Source organism: Xenopus tropicalis, chromosome 4, assembly GCF_000004195.4.
Source record: "Xenopus tropicalis strain Nigerian chromosome 4, UCB_Xtro_10.0, whole genome shotgun sequence".
Taxonomy (NCBI): domain Eukaryota; kingdom Metazoa; phylum Chordata; class Amphibia; order Anura; family Pipidae; genus Xenopus; species Xenopus tropicalis.
Genome location: NC_030680.2, coordinates 87,913,537 through 87,933,542, shown reverse-complemented (window position 1 = coordinate 87,933,542; position 20,006 = coordinate 87,913,537). Strand labels below are relative to the sequence as shown.

The window sequence follows — 20,006 nt, the reverse complement described above, 5'->3', positions numbered from 1 at the left end:
TGGAGCTGCCATGTTCCCAACGATGTACCTCGGAACTTTTTGTTGTATTTAATTTACTTATTTTTCATAGTAGAGGCACTACGGCACAGGCTAAAAAGTTTGTGATTTTTGTTCAGCGAATACAAATACAGTTTGTGTATACTATTTAAAAAAGTTGTTACTTATATTTCCCTTTTAGCTTCTTTAATCCCAAGGAAGGATTTTTACATCTAAAATATGTAGTGCAGGAAATCTTCCACTATCAATTGATTTACTGCATTGAAGGTTCTCTCTATTGCATAGTATTTGCCAGCTATTACCCACCATTTGATGAGCTATTAAAAATTAATGCCTTTACTATCCACCTCTACAGAATATATATAATCAGGTTATTGTTATGTATCAGGGAAACTAAGTTTCATAATATTACTCATTCATTTCTGCTTTATGGGGATTCTTATGCCTATGTTCTTTCATCAGTTTTTAAAAAAGGAAAACCACAACTGAACTAAAAAAATCAACACAAATATATCTATTTCTGACCGTTATTCAGTATCCATTCTCCTTACTTATGCCATTAATACTGTATTTTCGCTAAGATTCGTGCTATCAGCTACTATAGATAGCCTTCAACCCCCCATGACACATTATCAAATGCCAATCACTGACATTTGATGCATTAAATGTTTTTTACATATGTGAATTATATTTTGCTACATTCCAGAACAAATATTTATTCAATTACATAAAGTAGATGCCTCTTGCATTTAGTTCCCCAACAGAGATCTCTTCTGAGCTTAGGTGATATCTGTAATACTTCAGTTATGAGGAGAAACACATTAAAATCTCATTAAAGCTACATAGTAGTTGTTTTCAGAGTTTGTTATTCTACTAGGCAGTTTTCTACCATCTGTTAGAATCTTCACTTAATGGTGCTCAAGGAATACATTTCTCAGAAGCTGAAAGTATTATATTTGTGCAAATGTCATTCTGTCCAGGAGGACTGCGTTTCTAGTATTTCTTTTTCTGGTAATCTTTCCCCAGTGTGTACCAAAGAACTCTAATACAAATCTAAACCTATCTATCTATCTATCTATCTATCTATCTATCTATCTATCTAGCTATCTATCTATCTAGCTATCTATCGATCTATCTGGGTTGGGGTAACTGCAGAGAGAAAAGTTGCCCCTAGACAACTAGATGATTAGTTTGGTGTGAGTACTCCAGAAAGAGAGTTTTGGATCTGCTCTATTTTGGGGTGTTTAACTATTGAACTGAGACAGACTGATTATAAATGATATATGTTTTTCACAAAATAATTAAAAAGTATATAATAAAAAGGGAACTAACTAAGATGAAGGTAGGAAGAAAGGTTGTAGTGCAGATCAAATCCTATTGAGTCCAATGGTGCACTTATTCCTTTGTTGATTCAGCAGGGTCACCTTTCCTTGGGAACTCTAGCCCTGCACCCACACAAGTGTACAGTAATTTGCATCTCTTTGATATGAACTGTATTGTAGCTGTAAGGATTATTGTACAGGGTGAAGACACATGGGACCACTTAGTAGCAACTACATGCCACGGCTACTAAACACTAGAAAATACCCTGCCATAGACAATACTGAGAATTGCCTCTGCTAAAACATACACAGAGACATTTATCAGTAAATGATCAGCATTGTCTATTTCTGTAGCCATGTCAAGTAGCTGAGAAGATTCAGCAACTAAAACTTGGTGAGCTTCTATAGAAGTTTATGAAAGGTATATTTTTAACATTCAAGCTAGTTTATTGTTCAAGTTTTTCAAGTCAAATTTGTAAAAATACAATTTTTTTTAGCAATATTATTTCCCAAGATCAAGTGTTTCCATATTAGCTTACATGTAGTGATGGGTGAAATAATTCGCCAGGCATGGATTAGCTGCAAATTTCCGCTTTTCGGCACTGAGAAATATTTTCATGAAACAGGTGACAAAATTTGCCATGGAAAAATTTGTTGTATGTCAAAAAATTGTCGTGCGGTGTGTAACTTTTTTTTTTTACCCTCGTGATTTTGCCTGTTTTTGCAAATTTTCAACCATTTTGTGAATCTCATCAAATTCGCTCATCACGATTTATATGTGCTAGTTACTGAGCAACATAAAATCACAATTATCAAATGTGATCAAGTGGAAAAGCAAAATTTTTTTCACAATCCAGTTTGAAAAATACTTGATTTGAAAATTTCTAAAATGCACACCCTCCTATTCTACTTTTCCCAGAGATAACATTAACATGAGTAGATAGGTCAACACTTTGATAAACTTCAATTTAGCAAATTCTAAAGGAAATTCAGATCCCAAATTCCGTAAATACCACCGCTGTCTTGAAAAAAGCCTTTTTAACTACTAAAACTTTTCATTCTTCTATTTCATATCTGCGAAAAGACATTTCATTGGTGGCAAAGTAAGTTGAGAGACTTTACTAGAGGTGAACAAGCATTAGGTTATCCAATTTGCAGGTTAGTGTGCAAAATGACTTGTTTGCTAGTAGAAAATAATAAAATTAACGTGTGAATGTGGAATAGCAGAGCTAGGAAATTCATTTAATATGGCAGCTGCTTGCATGGTTCATAGATGATTCATAAGCAATTGTAGCTATGCAAGTGATAGAGAAGCATACTAGCTGCATTAATAGCAAGGATCTTCTTAACAGTGGCAAAATGTTTAACTTTTAGCACTGTGCCTGTACAAGCCTATCTGTAATCATCAAAATATTTATGTGGAGGCAGACAGGCTCCAGGATTTGTTTAGCACCAAATGGCCTTCCATTCTCTTGTGCCCTTCTTAAGGTCCGCTCCTTAACTAACAGATCCACATTCATCCATGACCTATTTTGCTCTAAATCATTTAATCTCCTTGAAATAACAGAAACCTGGCTTTCACAGAATGATACCAACATTGAGGTAGCACTTTTTCATGGTAGTCTCTCTTGGAACCATTGGACGTGGTGGGGAGTTGGAATTTTCTTCTCCTCCTATTGTCGCTTCACACCTATTCCTCCAGCTTCCTCAAATCTTCCATCCTCTCTCTGCATGGGTGGGTGTAATTTACAGACCTCCGTCAGCCTCCTCCTCTGCTACCTCCCTCTCTGACTTTGAAACCTGGCTATCTTTTTTCCTCTGTACTGAGAGCCCTTGGGAATTTAAATTCCAATATCAATGATCCCTCACAACCTTGGCCCTCTTGCTTTCTCCACCTAACCTCCTCATTTGAACTCTAACAGTGGACAAATACTCCAACTCATAAGTATGGCCACTTTCTGGATTTAGTCTTTACTAACAATGTGTTGCTTTCCTATTTTAACAGTGTCCTCTTCCACCCTTTCTGATCATCATCTGGTTACATTTTCTGTCTCACACTCTTCTTCCCAACCTGTTCCTTTCCCCAATGCCGTGATTCATAATACAAGTGACATAGACATGCCATCCTTAGCTGACTCTTTCAGGTCCAGACTTTCCTCCTTTAAGGAGTATCTGATCCTGGTACCATTGTTAGCAAGTACAACCACATACTAGTCTCCACCACTGACTTATTTGTACCCCTACAGCCTATGCATACTCTGTCTCAAAACCCACACCCTCCTCTGCAAGGTACACAAGCGGACTTCATCCATTATAAATTCTTATTGTCATGCCTCAACTCTGCCTTGTCAAAAGCCAAACAGGAGTACTACAATACCCTCTACACTTTGTCTTTGAAATATCTCATCCACTCATTTGGCTTTAAATTATACTTTTTGACCCCTTCAGTAACTGAGACTCAAATCTCTGTCTCCTAGCAATCTCTAATTGGATGAACCAAAGCCACCTCAAACTGAACCTAACAAAAATTGAACTGATCATCTCTCTGTCTAAACCTGGTCCTACTGCCCCCTTTCCTATTGATGGCATGCTTATATACCCTTTAAACTCAGCACATTGTTTAGCGGTGATCTTCGACTTCTCTTTCTCCTTCTCTAACCATATTAACACTACAGGCAAAACCTGTCACTTCACTTTTTCTTACACAATATTACCAATATCTTCCCCTTTTTTTGGAACTGTAACAGCTAGGATGCTCATACATGCTTCATTCTATTCCAACTAGACTAATGTAACTTGCTACTAACTGGTCTTTCTAACCCCTATTTATTTTGTTAGAAAATCTAAAAGAATTGTTTTGCCACCAATATGGATTTGTGCAGCTTAGTTACCATTAATTACAAGGTACTCTTTCACTATTACATAGAAAAAAAGCAAATTATTTTGCATTATTTGTTTAAAATGGGCTCTATGGGAGATGGGCTTCCCACAATTTGGAGGTTTCTGGATATCAGCTTTCTGAATAAGGGATCCAATACCTGTATTGCCATGATTTGTCACACAAAGAATCATTTTTTAGTTTTAAAACTAAACTGCCATAGATCTATGGTCATGGAATAAATGGAATAGCATTTTAATAAAGTAATAACTTTAACTGTTTTAAAGTTTTCATCTAAAAATATGTTTACATTTGGCAACGACCACTATTGCAGGATCTGATCGTCATGCTCCAAAAGAAATAGTTGAAATAACAATGAACTTGGCAAGCTTCGATTATTAAAATGTAAATATTACTAACATTTTCTAGCTTAAAAACACATTACTTCACCTTATCTATATTCCTGGAATTGAGAATGTATACAGTGCTGTATCAAATATACATCTAAATATCAAGCATATGTACCTAAAATGTTTTGCAATTCACATTAACTTCTGTTGTGTGGATTGATACAAACAATGAATATTCTTGCGCAACAAGTTTGCCCTTCTTACAAGTAGAAGGGTAAGTACAGTTTACCTACATGAAGTCAAAGCTTTGCACTAGTGCAGCAAGTCACACTTTTCCAGTTCAGGCCCTTGGAAATCCAATCACTGGCCAAGCCCCATTCATGTGTAGACAAGGGAACTGTATATCTGTAAATATGTACAGAGGGTAGGCATATCATAATATCCACCTCCTTACAAATATTGATGTAACAACCAATATTGTTTTATTATTATTTACTAAATCCTCGTTCACGGGTTCCCTTCACTAGAGATGACTGCTTTCTCTAGGTCCGAACACTTCTGGGCCGTGTGGATCCCAGGCTTCCTGGAGCACACCACACACATCTACTGCTGAAGGCCAAGAAGGAAGAACCACCCTCTGCTAACCACTATATTACAGTGTGCATGAAGCAGTCATAAGGCATGTAGTCAACAAAGTACAATATGTAAATAGAAAAATAGATACTTGGGCTTCTGCCCAGCAACAATAGAAATAAGGATGGTAGGGTTTAAAGCTATAGGGATTGTTAACTCTCTAGGTCCTTACAGCAATAATCAATTAAGGCTTTATTATATATAATAAGGTTATATTGGCTTTTTCAAATTAAATAGAGGCAGAATACATTTTAACACAAGCCCAATTTGTTTGGCTGATGTTTACCCTCCCCCCCAGAGATTATATCTCTCCTTCTCCTATAAGCAGTCCTATTTCAAATTCTGTGAGATGCAGAAGCTAATAAACATAGGTCATTTCTGCAAATCATTTATGTTGAAATGCTAATTTCTTCTGCAGGAAAATATGTATTATAGGGGGAAAAAAGAACACTGAAGTTAGTCAAAAATCTATTACAGGCTAAGAAAAAGAAAATAGAGAAATATAACCTTTAAGTGAACTTTCACCTTTATAATGGGACACATTTTTGTAATCTTTCTGTGAAAAAGTAGCATTTAGCTGATGTGTACAATCAGGATTTTGTCTGGATGTATAAATGCACAGTCTTTGCATGGCAGGACACAACCCCAGGAGGCTTCTTATGTTTTTGCAATATACTTTACCAACCGTGTTAGAGGTTTTCTGATCCCCTCATCTGTTGCTGTAGCTTTTGGTGCTTTGAACCATACAAATGTTAGCTCTACCCCAGAAGCACAAATTTGGAATGGTGACAAAAAGGACCAAATAATGAAAAAAAAAACCCTGCACTTTGTCTTTGGCAAAATCTCATCAGTAATGTACTGTGTAGCTAACAATTGCCATATGTATTTAGGCAGAACAATTTATTGCAAGCCCTATTTACATACACTTGCTTATATTGTCATCAGTGCCTTAAGCAAGTTACTTAACTCAAAAGCCATTCAAAGTCCTTTATGACAGAGGGAAACAAAAAGCAGGGTATACGTTTGATGTCTGTACTATTAAACATATTTTATGCAAAGCAGAGTTTAACTAATTAAGAAGCTGTTTTCATTCTACCTTGGCGATACATTAACCCCTTTTTATCTTTCAGTTTTCATTTCTATAAATTTTGGATATTCATTAACCCCGCTGCAACCATTCACATCTTTCCTCAGCAAGGAGAAAAATGCATTTTTTGCAGAAAGATGAATTGGGGTTTAACTACAATTTCTAGTACACAATTTAATGACACTCTAAGATTATTATTAATTTTTATTCCACAGTGCTTTACAGACAGACAGAATCATGGTTCATCCTATGTGCAGCAATTTATTGTGATTAACGATAAGTGAATTTTTGCACCAGACATGGATTTGCAGCGGAATTCCACAATTCGGCATCATCGATTTTTCTTGTGAAAATGTGGCAAAGATAAAAAAAAGTCCATGACTCTAATGCATTTGGAGTAAGAAAAAAAATTGTTGTGCATAAAAAAAATCGTCTATTGACTTCAATGCATTTTTCACAGTTTTACATATTTTTCTGCAGTTTTTTAAATTTTTTGCGAAACGGGACAGATTCGCTCATCATTAATTGTGATCTCAGCAAATGTTTCAGGGATAAACTCTTTAACGGCTTTTTTAAAGTACAGTGTAGTAAACCTGTTTAAAGAGAGAGGCCGACAACTAAAGTGTCCTCCATTAATATACACCTAGGGGCATATTTATTATGCTTTGGAAAATGAATTCACCGAAAAAAAACAGTGTAAAAAGCTGTGTAAAATAAACGGAGAAGATTGCCTTCTGAATGCCAGATTTTACACCGTTATTTTACATAAGTTCCATCAGAAGAAAAAACGAGTTAAAAAATTACATGGATTTTATGCTGTTTTTTACATAGCAAAGCCTGACGATGTGTGGCGGATTTGCGCGCCGTTTTTTTTACACAGCATGATAAATATGCCCCATACAGTATACTACTAACTAACAAATGAATTGAAATGGATACAATGTTTCCCATAGAAGGTGTGCTTTTGGCTTAATTACATACAACAAAAAACAATAGTTTTTTTCTAGTCCACTTAAGGGATCTATTTTCTGAAGACCTGCAAAGGGCACTCAGGATACATTTCATGATATTATCCATGTAAGAATTGCCAATATCTTGCACTCTAAAAAAACAAAAAAAAACCTAATGTAAATCACAAAAGTGCTAATTAAAGCTCTTTGGGCAATTTTACATTATTACTTACCCAGTTGGGCCCCTTTAAAAGATATTAAAAGATTGGCCACTGGCAGGAAGAAATAATATACATTATACACAAGATATTGTGTAGCAGGATGAACTGCTGTCTAGTGGGGGAGTGCATATGCTTGAACATAAAAACTATACATCTGTTTGGAGTTCAAGGAGCACAGTCATTCTAACTTTTTGGGGAATCACATGCACAGAATGTGAATGGACTGTATGGCTAGCATATGTATTTCGGTAAAACAATTTATTGCAACCACTATTCATATAAGCTTGGTTATATATAAGTACATTGTTACTTGTCCACTGCCTAAGCAGCGGCTGGCATCTGCCAAAGAGTTATTCATTGTTTGTTTGCAACAAATTGTTTGTTTATTCATTCATTATGCTTACATAATTAGTTAAGGATCAGTATTGTATTTAATAAAGCTGTGGCCAACTAACCCCCAAGACGATTAGTGTGCATTTATTTGTGGGTAACTCGGCCTGGATGGGTCTGGGTGTTTTATAAAGAAGATCTGTTTCACAAATCCTTCAGTTACAAAAAAGGCAGCACTGACAATGTTTTCTTATTATAAAAATGTTTCCAAATATGTACCTTGCGCGTGCAATAAATATTTATGTGAAGCATTTCTTTTTTTGCCACTTTTATATTCTGTTCATTGGTTTCATGTTTCTGGCAAGATTTGTATAGTTTAATCACTCCTCCCTCTCTGGCAACAGTCAAAGGTCAATGATCTGCTGTAGAATGAGCAGCATAAGTCACTAAGGTTTACATGTAAGTGGCAGAAGACATTAGTGAGCACAAATCATGCATATTCTTGATAAATGGCAAAGTCTCCCATAGACATTGCAATAACAAGCTTCATTAATCAGTTAATAAGAATCCAACCAATTACCATTTCGTTCCTTTAAGTTATTTAATCACAGGAAATAGCAACAGTCAGATGTTTAATTGTCTCATAATATGTTTTATCTTTGACATCATCCCCTAGGAGAGCAATGAGCTGTTCTGTTAATCCAAAAGGTTTGGAAAATATTCACAAACATGTAGCTGTGGTTTGCTTTACTTCACTGCAAATATAACCAGCAGGTTCGTCAGTTCTATTTTCATTTGAGCAATGATCACAAAAAAGGGAGCAAAATCCATCATCTTGATGAAAATGTATTAGATTTAACTAATGAGGGGATACCATATTCATATAAAAATGCCAAATACAAAGACCTTAGCTGTAGTAGCTTTAGAGTGTTTATGCTTTAAATTTACTTAGTTCAGTCCAGGTCAGAAGTTCCTCTGGAAAACATCTGACAAGTGTAATCAAGTTTAATTGGTATCATTACAGCTCCTACAAAAGGTTATCAGTGCATTAAACATTTATTCTAATTAGAGACAAAATGGCTCATTTATAAAAAGTTGTCACATTGCTAGAAGCAAAAACATGCAGAGAAAAATGTACCCAATAATGTTTATGCCAGATTGCCAGTTGCACCTAACTTAGTCAACAGGAGGGAGCAAGTGAGCTCTTTACTTAATGCCTTTCTTCATCTTTTGTAAAGAACAGGGTCCCTTTGAGCTCTGTACCAATAGTATTCAAATGTTTGGCATTAATCCACCTGTATTACACCCCTTCACTGGCAGTAACAGGTGCAAATCTCTGTACAGTATATCTGTTTCCTAAACGGAAAAAATTTTGCATTTCTCACTGATTTTTTTTTTTTTAATTTGCTGAATAACTAGGCTTTAAACTGTTTATAGCAAACAGACAGGCAAAATATATTACAATGACATAGTGTGAAAATCTTGTAAAATGCATATGCATGGTAGCTTAGCACAGCATGCTTCTTACCATCACCACAGCTGGTGTTATGTGCTGTTTGACAACACAAAGGATATCAGGAAGTGCTCTCAAGAAGAGAAAGTTGAAAGGGATGGGACGGCTCTGAATCTGAATGAGGGATATCCTTATTTATTTTAGGGTTTAGTTCTCCTTTCACCCTCCCTAAAATATATCGCTAAAAATACCAGTTTTTATGTACTGAACTTATTTCACCAGCTTAAAGATTCAGCATCTTTATAGTAATAATGATTCAGGCCATTAAAGTTGTCAGAGGGGGTCACCATACTGGATTCTGTTAGAAGTGTCTACGATACTTACATGGTCAGTGTGCTCTGGGCAGCTGTTGAGAAGCTAAGCTTAGGGGTCATTGCAAAATATCAAGCAGAAAATAAGGTTTGTCTGTCATAGAAACTGATGCTATAGGGCTGATCATTAAATTCTGATGCTAATTGCACTGGTTTCAGAGCTGTCATGTGCTAATAATCTGTATTACTTACTCAGCGGCCTTACAATGTGTGTGATATATATATATATATATATATATACATACAGTATATATATATATATACATACAGTATATAGCGAGTCAGTCTCTAAACTCAGTAAGTGACAGCAGCACAGAGCATGTGCAGTGAATCAGCAGAAAAGAAACAAAGGCATAGCTGTGTATGCACTGGGTCTGGCACATCTGAAGCATCATAGTGTCTCTAGCAGATAAGAAAAAAATTCTCAGTAATTCTCAGTAATTATCTTAACACCCGTGTGACTTCTCTATTCACTAACTAATGTGCTGCATAGTAGCTCTTGGAGGTACCCAACAGGAGCCTAATCATTGCATTTACCTTAAAATTAGTAGTTACTTTTTCTGGCAGAACCCAGCACCAAAGCATTTTTTTTTTGTCAATGAGTCCCTCTGTCTGTGTATCTAAGTCAGTCTCTGTTTCATTCACTTAGAAATGCCTTTGACATTGTCACCAGAAGATCAAATTATATTTTTCTTACAGTCCCACTCAACTGGAAAGAGTAAACTGGCATGTGTAGAAATGGTTTATATCCAGTCTCTTGACACAAACAATTAGTAAAGGGTCATTTATTTTAGTTAATAAATAGCAAGCAGTTATTTGAGAATCCAGAATCTGTGACAGAATTTGTGTTACTGAATGCATACAGCAGTCTGCAAGCAATTAAGTATAATGTAGTATTTTACATGTATTTGTCCATGCAGATGCCATTACAGCCAAATGATGATATTTAAAGTTGCCATAAAAAATAGATTGTTTGATGCACACTTTGGCTTCTGAATCAAAAATAAATTGCAAGTTATATAGAACATTTCCCTACTATAATAAAAACACTGAAATCATTCTGCATATAAATGTTCATTCTAATTATAGATCATTAAGAAATAATCACGTGCAATAAGTGAAAGTTGTTTGCCATGGTCAGAGTAATTGAACAACTGGTACTATACATCCCTAGCAGTCAATGTCATCCTATTTTTATACTAACTTGCTTATCCATTACATAATAAACATAATCTCTTTATTGGAGCATATAATATCACACATTAAAGGGATATTGTAATCAAAAATTTGTAATAAATTATGAAGTTGAGAAACATTGGAAAAAAAAGATGTTGACAAAGTTCATTTGTGTTAGCTCAAACACACATGTATAACCAGTACAGGGCAGCAATACATTATATTTTAATTACTTTAAAACATATTTATTTTTGGCGCTACTGTTCCTTTAAGAAAACAATCTTGCCATGTTTTATGGCTAACTACATTTATAGTAATGTCATTTGTTACAAGGGTCGGAAATCCATTCTAAATTCTTTATATTGTTAATTGGCTTTTTTTGAATGTAATCTGTATGTTTCATGTATACACCCATTTATTGTACAGCAACAGGAACGTAACTACAGAATAAGCAGAGTAAGCAGCTGTGGTTGCAAGGGGGGGGCCAGTAAGGCACTAATTAATGACCAATGTCAATATATCTTGGTAGAATTGTTAAACTAAGCAATGTTTTGGGGCCCTAAATTGAATTTGCTGTGGGGCCAAGTAACCACTAGTTATGCCACTGTACAGCAAGTGTTTTTGAAAGTTGTATTTACATGCACAGAATACATAACTAAAACATGGTGGCAGGAAATGTGCATTAATCTATCCCCAGCTGGCAGTTTCTTGGATGTTCCTGGTAAAAGGACTGTGACACTACACAATAGTTATGAAAAAATGATAATGATGATCAGAATTGTGTGGAGTCTCAGATTCAGAGAAACAGAGAACAATGTAGTCATATAAAGAGCAAAATTTGCAAGCAGAGTCAGTAACATCTCATAGAAGTAAAACAAGAGATAATTTATTTCAATTCACTTATAACGTTTGTTTTTTTCCGTTCAGCTTTTATAACATGTTTAAATTAAACAATAAGATATTACAATTAGGCTAATTACTCACGCTAATGATGTACTGGTTTTATACCTATTTTTCTGTAATGCAAAAGCAATTATGTGAATGGCTGAACTTGATACATTTGTAACTATTGTACCTTATGGCTGAACTTGATACATTTATGATCATTGCACCTTATGATTATTACATTTATTAATTATGGTTATTCATTTTCTAATTATTAGACCAATAACAACTATTTAAAACAAAATAAAACAGAAAACAATGGCAGATACACATTGTATATATTTTCTTTCTTTTTTTTTTTGGTGAAAAATATGTTAGTTGTATTTTATAAGGGGCTATGAGCTGTTCCTGATTAGTATTCCCTTCACTAGTTATTCATATATCCACGACATAGTAGGTCCTCGATTTAACACCTGTTGATATTTTTCAGGAAGGAAACAAGCTGGTTATTAAATAGCAAAACCTTTCATGTATCACACATTTAGCCTTTATACGAGCACATGCATTAAGCAGAGAATATTTAGGGTAAATCTGTGATGTAAACTGGAACTTGTGCCCACCAAATGCAGGATGTGGTGTATCCTTTTCAAAGAGGTACATTTTTTTTTTAATGTGTTTCTTGGCTTCTTCCTAACAATGCCTGCTGTGTTTTAACTGCATTCAAAATGAATATTTTATGTAGGGAAATTACATTTTTTATTTTTTGCAGTTCTTATATTGTTTAAGAATAATAAATATATATCCTTGGATGCTGTTTAGTTCTACCTTCCCAAGAGTTGATTACATTTCTCATTACACAACCTCTAAACAAAAATAAAGAAAGCATTTTTTGAAAGTTTAAACATGTGCCATATGGATAGAATTTTAATTGGTCTATACAGTAAGTGAGAGAGAAGTTTTTTTAAGGTCCAATATATGCAATATGCAAAATGCAATATATTTTTGAGGTGATGAGGAAAATTAGCGATAAAGTAAACAAACTGAGCACTTACAGCCTATGTTAGTTGATGAAAGAAAGAGATCAATTTATCTGTTATCTTATGAGTCAATAGGAGTTGCCGGTGAAAAGGCCTACGCATCGCTTCTGCTTTCCAAAGTTGCATGAAGTTGCCTGTAGAAGGAAACTTTGTGCAATTTCAGAAAACTAAAGCAATGTGTAGGCCTTTCTTAGGCGACACCTACTGTTGCCAGTGCGGGTTACTTGCTCACAGTAGCAGAGATATACTGTATTGCGGGTGGCTAACTCACTTTGTGGGAGCAATAGGAAAGTTGAAGGCCAATAGAATGAATTAAACTTTATGGAAAAGGATGGATTTCCAAAAAAAAATCCATAAAAGTACAGCCCCAGTATTGTTTTATTCCTTCTGTTATATGTATATACTGTATGTATAGTTTTTTCTATATTATATCTATATATAGTTTACTCTACATTATACCTATCTATCTACTCTATCTATCTAAGCTACAATTTACTAAATATCATAAACCTGTCTTTATGTTTTTGTAGAGAGGAGGGAAGCTGGAGCACTGAGAAAACCCCACTGTGCCACACAGTGATGTAGCTAAGCATGATTTGGAAGAGAGCCTCAAATACATAATAAAAACCCGTAATGAGATCAGTTCCTTCTGCTAATGTGGTCTGCTCAATAATAACACAAATTATAGGATTCCTATTTAGTAATATTAATAAAATGTTCTCAAATATGTTTTCACTGTGTTGGAAAATTTGTAGTTCATCATTTATGCAGATTTTGTTTCTTAGTTTAATCTATAAAATCTAGAGGAAAGTTATGGTTTCACTGTTGCTGATTTCCTTGGAATTTCCTTTAAACCATATACATTTGTGAAGCAAGGTCAAGGTGGAAACCTGGATTGGGAAGGTAAAGCTCAATTAGGCATGAAACCATGATTAACCTATTCATTCTGGACTGGAAGATTGATATTTTTTCCCAGTTTAGCAGCTTCAAATGTGTCCCAAAATTGGTTAAGTTTGATGTTGTATACACTGCCTTAAATCTGCCTATTATTTCCAAATATGTAGAATCCACTTATATGTTTAAATCCTTGAGTGGATTAACAAATGTTTAAAGGGAATCAAAACTCTAAAAGTTATATTTTAAATTTACTTAGGGGGTCTATTCATTAAAGTACGAGTTTGAATCCCGAAATGGGAAAAATTCGGATTAAATACGATAATTTCTTATGATCGCAAATATCCCGAAAATGCTTCCAAAAAAATCGTATTAGTCACGATAATATCGTATTTGCGATCCGAAGGTCACAAAATTTTCGTATTCGAACGATCGTAAGCGGCGAGTAAACCTTTCTGATTTTGATCCTTCTGTGCATGATTTTGGAAGTCTCCCATAGGACTCAATGGCACTCTGCAGCTCCAACCTGGCCCAAGGAAAGTCACGATACTGAAGCTTGAATGAATCCAAAACTTTTGTACTCGGTGTGACAATACGATTTTGTCGCACAAATTTTGTGGCAAAGTACGAAAAAGTTGCGCAAAATACGAAAAAGTCACAGAAAATACACACAGTACGATCCAATAAAAAATTTTTGTTTTTCGTACCTGTCCTACTTTAATAAATAGGCCCCTTAGAGTTTCCCTCAGAGAATTTAAAAAGTCACATTGATTCTCTGTTTTGTGATTTCTGAGATATTAGCAGTTTCAGACTGCTAGGTCAAAGTGTCAGTAACCATAATTGTCGTTGCACTTTCTATGATCTTCCTGTATGGCCAATATATTTGGAATCTGATTTACACAGGCTGCAAGGTTAACAATAAAGTGAACAGGCAAAGATTTGTGTTGCAATAGGTATTTATATTCAAAAAATCAAGAACACAATAGATATTTACTTTGACGGTCTTCCCTAATAAAGGTGATTTCAGCCGGATAGGCTACACATGGAAGCAGACCCATAAAGTGGTTTGGCATGATTCAAAGCTTCCGTTTAGGCTGTACTGCATAAAAACTGATCTGGATCTTTACCTTATGATGATAAAATGCATGTAACATACAATGTTTCTATTTATTTATTGTATATCCATTCTTTAGAACAAAAGGGGTTGTATATTTGAAGAGGGTGCATGCCAACACTATTATTGCAAAAAACTTGAGGGAAATGTACAAAAACAACAAGCAAAATGATCAGTTTTTACATATATATTGCTTAAATGTTGATATTGAGATTGTTTGTGCATGACTTATTGTCTGCTTTAAAAAATTAATATAAGTGAATCATCGAATATCCAATAGTCACTGATAATACTATGCTAATACAAGAAACATGAGCTGGGTGCGTTTAATGAAGTAAATTATTAAAGCTTTATAAGCACTATTTTAATGAGTTTCAGTAGAAAGGTAATAAACTTGCCATGTTCAAACATACTTCTATATACAAGTGAATCAACACATCAATTTTCTCCATTTTTTTCAAACAAGGCCCATGAACCCAGTGAATAATGATGGTGTAAGCTTTGGTTGTTTCCAGATGTGAATTTTCATGGTTTGCTGGCGACTGAATGATTTGCTTTATGGAAATTTTCTATGAACCCACATAACATAGAACTTGGAACTGGTATTTAATGTAAATGGGTGGCTTGTTTTATTGAGAATAGAATGCACTCCTGGCTTACACATGGCTTGTTTCTAACTCTTGGGTAACATAAAAGATTAATTACAAAGCCTCTGAATTTGGCTATATGAGTACTATGCATTGGCTAACCTTAGATATGTCTATGCCTGAATCCAACACAAATTAGTTTGCCTCTTTTGTATTAATAATTAAACAATGTTTACTTTGATTTGACATTTTATTATTATGACCTTCAGTAATCAAATTATTTTCCACCACTTCCTTCATCTAAGTGTTGAAACTCATGTAAAACAATAACATGCCACTCATGGTAAGGCCTCACCATGAATATGCAGTGCCGTTTTAAGCTCCAGTCCTTAAGAAGGATATTAATGAGCTGGAGAGATTGCAGAGACGTGCAACTAAACTGGTAACGGGGATGGAAGATTTAAACTATGAGGTTAGACTGTCAAGTTTGAGGTTGTTTTCTCTGGAAAAAAAGGTGCTTACGAGGGGACATGATTACTCTGTACAAGTGGAGTATAGGCAGATAGGGGATGTTCTTTTTTTGTAAGGGTATTACAATGATCTTAATCCAAATACATTAGTTCCATTGAACTTTGTGAGGCAGGTGTTAGCTGTAATGACTCTGATAACTGTACACTCAAGAAGAGGTCCAAAGTGACCTAAAATATCATGTCAGTAAGCCAGTTCTGTGGTGCCCTCTGCTTCTTCTACATGTGCTGGCATAGGTGTGAAAGTATGGGCCAATCACAATGGTACCATGGAGCTTATGAGGCAGGTAGTTCCAGATAGATTACTCAGATGTCAAATGTTGAAAAAGTAAAATTGCATTAAATGTGGCTTATAGGTGGCCCTTTCATCCTCTGTTTAGGAATGGTTGTTTCAGCTTGGCATAAAATGCCTGCTCCTTCAGTTCAATATATGAACCTTGCTGTAGGCAAAAGTGTCCCTTTTTCTGTTTAGATAGACTCCCAAGTTTTAACACTTCTGAAATTCTGAAATTCAGAATATGGTTTACTGGGTTATCAAGTAAGGGGGATAAGATACTGGTCACACAGTATATTTAGTGATGGTATACTGTATATCACTGATTTGGTGCCACAAACAATTTAAGTAAGACTCCTTTCTTTCAACTTTTAGGAAATACATATAAATCACACTTGGATAGAGTTGAAAATACAACGATTTAATGGATAGCATTATTTTTTTCAAACTGTTGCAAGCAGTCTTTATCCCTATTTTGTAACTGTTGCAAAGATCTTAAGTGGTTAATATGTATAACCTAAGAGTCATCGTCTGATATGTTGAGCCCACAGTTCATCTCCCTTTACCTGCCAGCAGTATGATGCTTGGGTCCTTGCTTTAGTTTAGGGTTTTTGCTAATGTTTAGGGTCCTTGCATGGTTAGGTTTAAAGGAGGTGTTTTAGGACTAGCTATGGTGGCTGAAACTTTTCTGCAGAGTTGTTCAGCTATATACACTGGTATGTTGTAGTGCCATGGCAAAGTTTAATTCAGCTTCAACCCAGGCATAGGCTTCAGGCATGATCCCATGTTGACAGCATTTTAGTTTAAAGCATAGCTTGTTTCTGTAATCTGCAATTTTTCTGCACCTCTTCTAATATTTGTCAGCTAAAATCTGACTAAATGTTTTGATCCACAGGGGCAGGGACTGATGTGAATTATATATAAGTTCTGTAAAAGAGCTGTGTTACCACTATATATAGTAAAGTACCAAAAGTTCACACACTCACAATTTCATTTGTGTAGTTTTGATGTAAGTAGTTGGTGCAGTCTCTTGGGAGCAGCAGATTCTAGGTGCAGGCAATCATGAGGAAAAAGGGAAAAAAGAGCGCTTGCAAAAGCCAAATGATGTAATAAATGCCTCCAAAATCATTATTGCAGAGTGCACAAAAAGCCAAACATTTCAAGGGCCTTCCACTCCCTTTGTGGGAAAAAAAGCTTGGCTGTTTTGTAATAGATTGGATTGGATTGACACCTATCAGTAAAATTAAGACATTATTAAGATGAGTGGTGAGACCTTTTTGAAATCATTCAGAAGTCCCATTTCTTGAAGCATATCACTACTAAACTAACAGTTATGTTTAATAATAGTATTGGGAACAAAATTATTTAGGGCTCTGTAATGCCCACCTCCAGTTTTGATATGGCAACTTTTTAAGGTAGGATTACCAAGGTTTATATCCTGCAACTGCTTACGATAAAGTCAAAGAAAAATAAGGAAGCCAAAGAGGTTGCATGTAATGTTCTGACTTCATGAAAAAATACACACCATGGAAAAGGAGTTGAAGAGCGAAGGGCATGTTACGTAGATTGATAATACCCCCATTGTAATATTGGGTGTTAGTCTGTAAAGGCAATTGCTCTAAACCACTTCAGATATTACTGATCTTAGACCTAGTTAGGTACCTAGGGAATTTTTACATAAGAACTTAAGGGTTCATTAGTCACGCCTGTTCCCTGAACAGACCTAGTGAAAGCCCCAGGTTCTGGTGCATGTAAGGGGTCCTGCTTAGTAATGGTCCAATTTCACCTCTTGGAAGAACATAGAACTAATTTTTGGTGCTGCAACTTCTTTATATAAGGATTATAGACACAATCATTGGATTTCATTTCCACAAACACAACAAATAAACTGTACAAAGCAGCCAGGTCGGAACTTTCATAAAAATATGGTGTGCCACAAGCAAGATTTAGTAGGTTGTATTGCTTTGTTCTTTTGTTTTGTTTCCTTTGGATTGCATTAAACAGATATACTGTAGCAAGTGTGTTATCTCTGCTTTGTACTGGACCTTCAAAGGAAACTGTACCCTTCCAGGCTATCCTGAGAGGTAATTTGGCAGAGTATTATATATATTATTTCTAATGTGAATCCTGCTATCTTTCAGCTAACAATATTTCTATATTCCAACTAAAAATATACAAAAAGCATATATGTAATTAACCAGTTTACTGCCAAAAATGAATTGTGTCATCCAAGGGTTTAAAGCTGTTTTGCTGTTTGACTGTAAAACAAGATACTGTTTGTTGCTTAATCTCAAATGTTCTGCATGGTAAACAGTTTTATTTCCTCCAGATGTGAGTCATATGAATCCAATTAATATCTCTGTGAGGCTTCATTTTATATAAATTTTGTTCCATTTCTCCTTTTTATTCATCTGAAACATGACTTTTGAAAGCAAACAATTATATTCTTTGCAGAAGTGGAGAGTATGTTATGTGAAAGAGCAGCTGATTTCAGTTAGAATAGATCTCAATGATCTGTCAAACTCAGCTATACAGACTCTTGTGTTAGCATTAATCTAAAGTGCCTAGGAAAAAATGGAATAGTGTCCTGTGACTTGGGTCAGCAACCTCTACAGTAACAATAAGCACTTTTTGTAAAATGTCTCAAAGCAATTATTTAAATTCAGTTAATGGATGAAAAGAGTGTCTCAATTACAGTACTCCGAATAAGCGTATGGAGAAAATAAATACCAACTCTTGCTCATTTAGCAGTGAATTTATTTCCCATATTACACAATGATAAAATGCAGTTTTCAGGCCATACTCAACCTTTTAGTTGTAGTGTTTTATTACTGTTAAACTAGTTCTAACCCCACTGGTGCTGTTCCTTATATTTAAAACACTATTTTTACTTTAGTAAAATAGTAGCATCATACATTGATTATATAGATTATAATCTATACAATACAATACAATACATGCCAATAGTTTTGGCTGGACAGTGCTCAGTAGCAAATCACCAAAAGGGGAAGGGCTATAGTGTTCTGTTCAAAGTGTGATGTTCATTTTCCCTTTATCTTTTACAGAAGCACTGTATATAAATCCTTGGAAAGGAAGACACCATCTAAACAGCTGTTTTGGATGTATGAATAGGAAACACAAAAGGAAATCACATTTTCCCCAAATGCAAATAACACATTCACTTGCCTAATATATATTCTCTGAAATATAATGACAACATAATTGCAGAAACAGAGGTCAACAGTTTATTTAACCTCATTTGTTTTCTTTTGTTTTGGAGCAAGCACTCAGTAAGCTATGAAGAATAGTTTACTTGGGTTTATTGCTTGTAGGTTAAAACTGAATTATCCCCTAAGGACTGAGCAAAACTTTTCATACTGATCCCTTTAGCAGTCTCCTCAGCTTGTTTATTAATGGTGATTGCAACTGTTCAACTCGATCTGTTAGATTTTACGAAATAAAAAGATGCAATAATACCTAGTTTTCTACTGCTTTAATATCCACTCAGGGCTTTGTTAAGACTGTGTGTTTGTAAATATCTATACACAGGGCCGGATTTATAAGCCGGGTGCCCCAAGGCTGCCCCATGTCCGTCGCGCACCCCCCCCCCCGCGCGCATGCGCAAACTCGTGATCGTGCATGTGTGGGTCTTTTTAATCGCTTATGGAGCAGTGGGGGAGAGGTCCCCATTGCTCCGTATACGAGAAAAAACTTTAATATTTTGGTGTGGCGGGGCTGCTGCCCCCCAATTTGTGACGCCCTAGGCCCGGGCCTTTGTGGCCTTTCCACAAATCCGGGCCTGTCTATACATCCATGATGGATAAGGACAAGCTCATTGAGATGCATAACTTTTTTGTTAATAGTGTACATTTTCTTCTGTCACTATATATTTGTTTCCAAATGACACGTTGAAAAGATCT

General features: G+C 35.3%; 1 long non-coding RNA gene across 2 annotated transcripts in view; it reads left to right on the top strand.

Annotated features, from left to right (window-relative positions):
* Positions 1-19,557, top strand: part of LOC108647362 — a 78,115-nt gene extending 58,558 nt beyond the window's left edge. The window contains exon 3 of one of the 2 annotated variants that reach the window (XR_001924358.2): positions 19,152-19,557. This is a non-coding gene — a long non-coding RNA (uncharacterized LOC108647362). Of the gene's footprint in view, positions 1-13,220; positions 13,363-19,151 lie in introns of those variants that run through there. The other variant, XR_004222178.1, reaches the window with a different exon arrangement.
* The last annotated feature ends 449 nt before the right edge of the window (positions 19,558-20,006 follow it).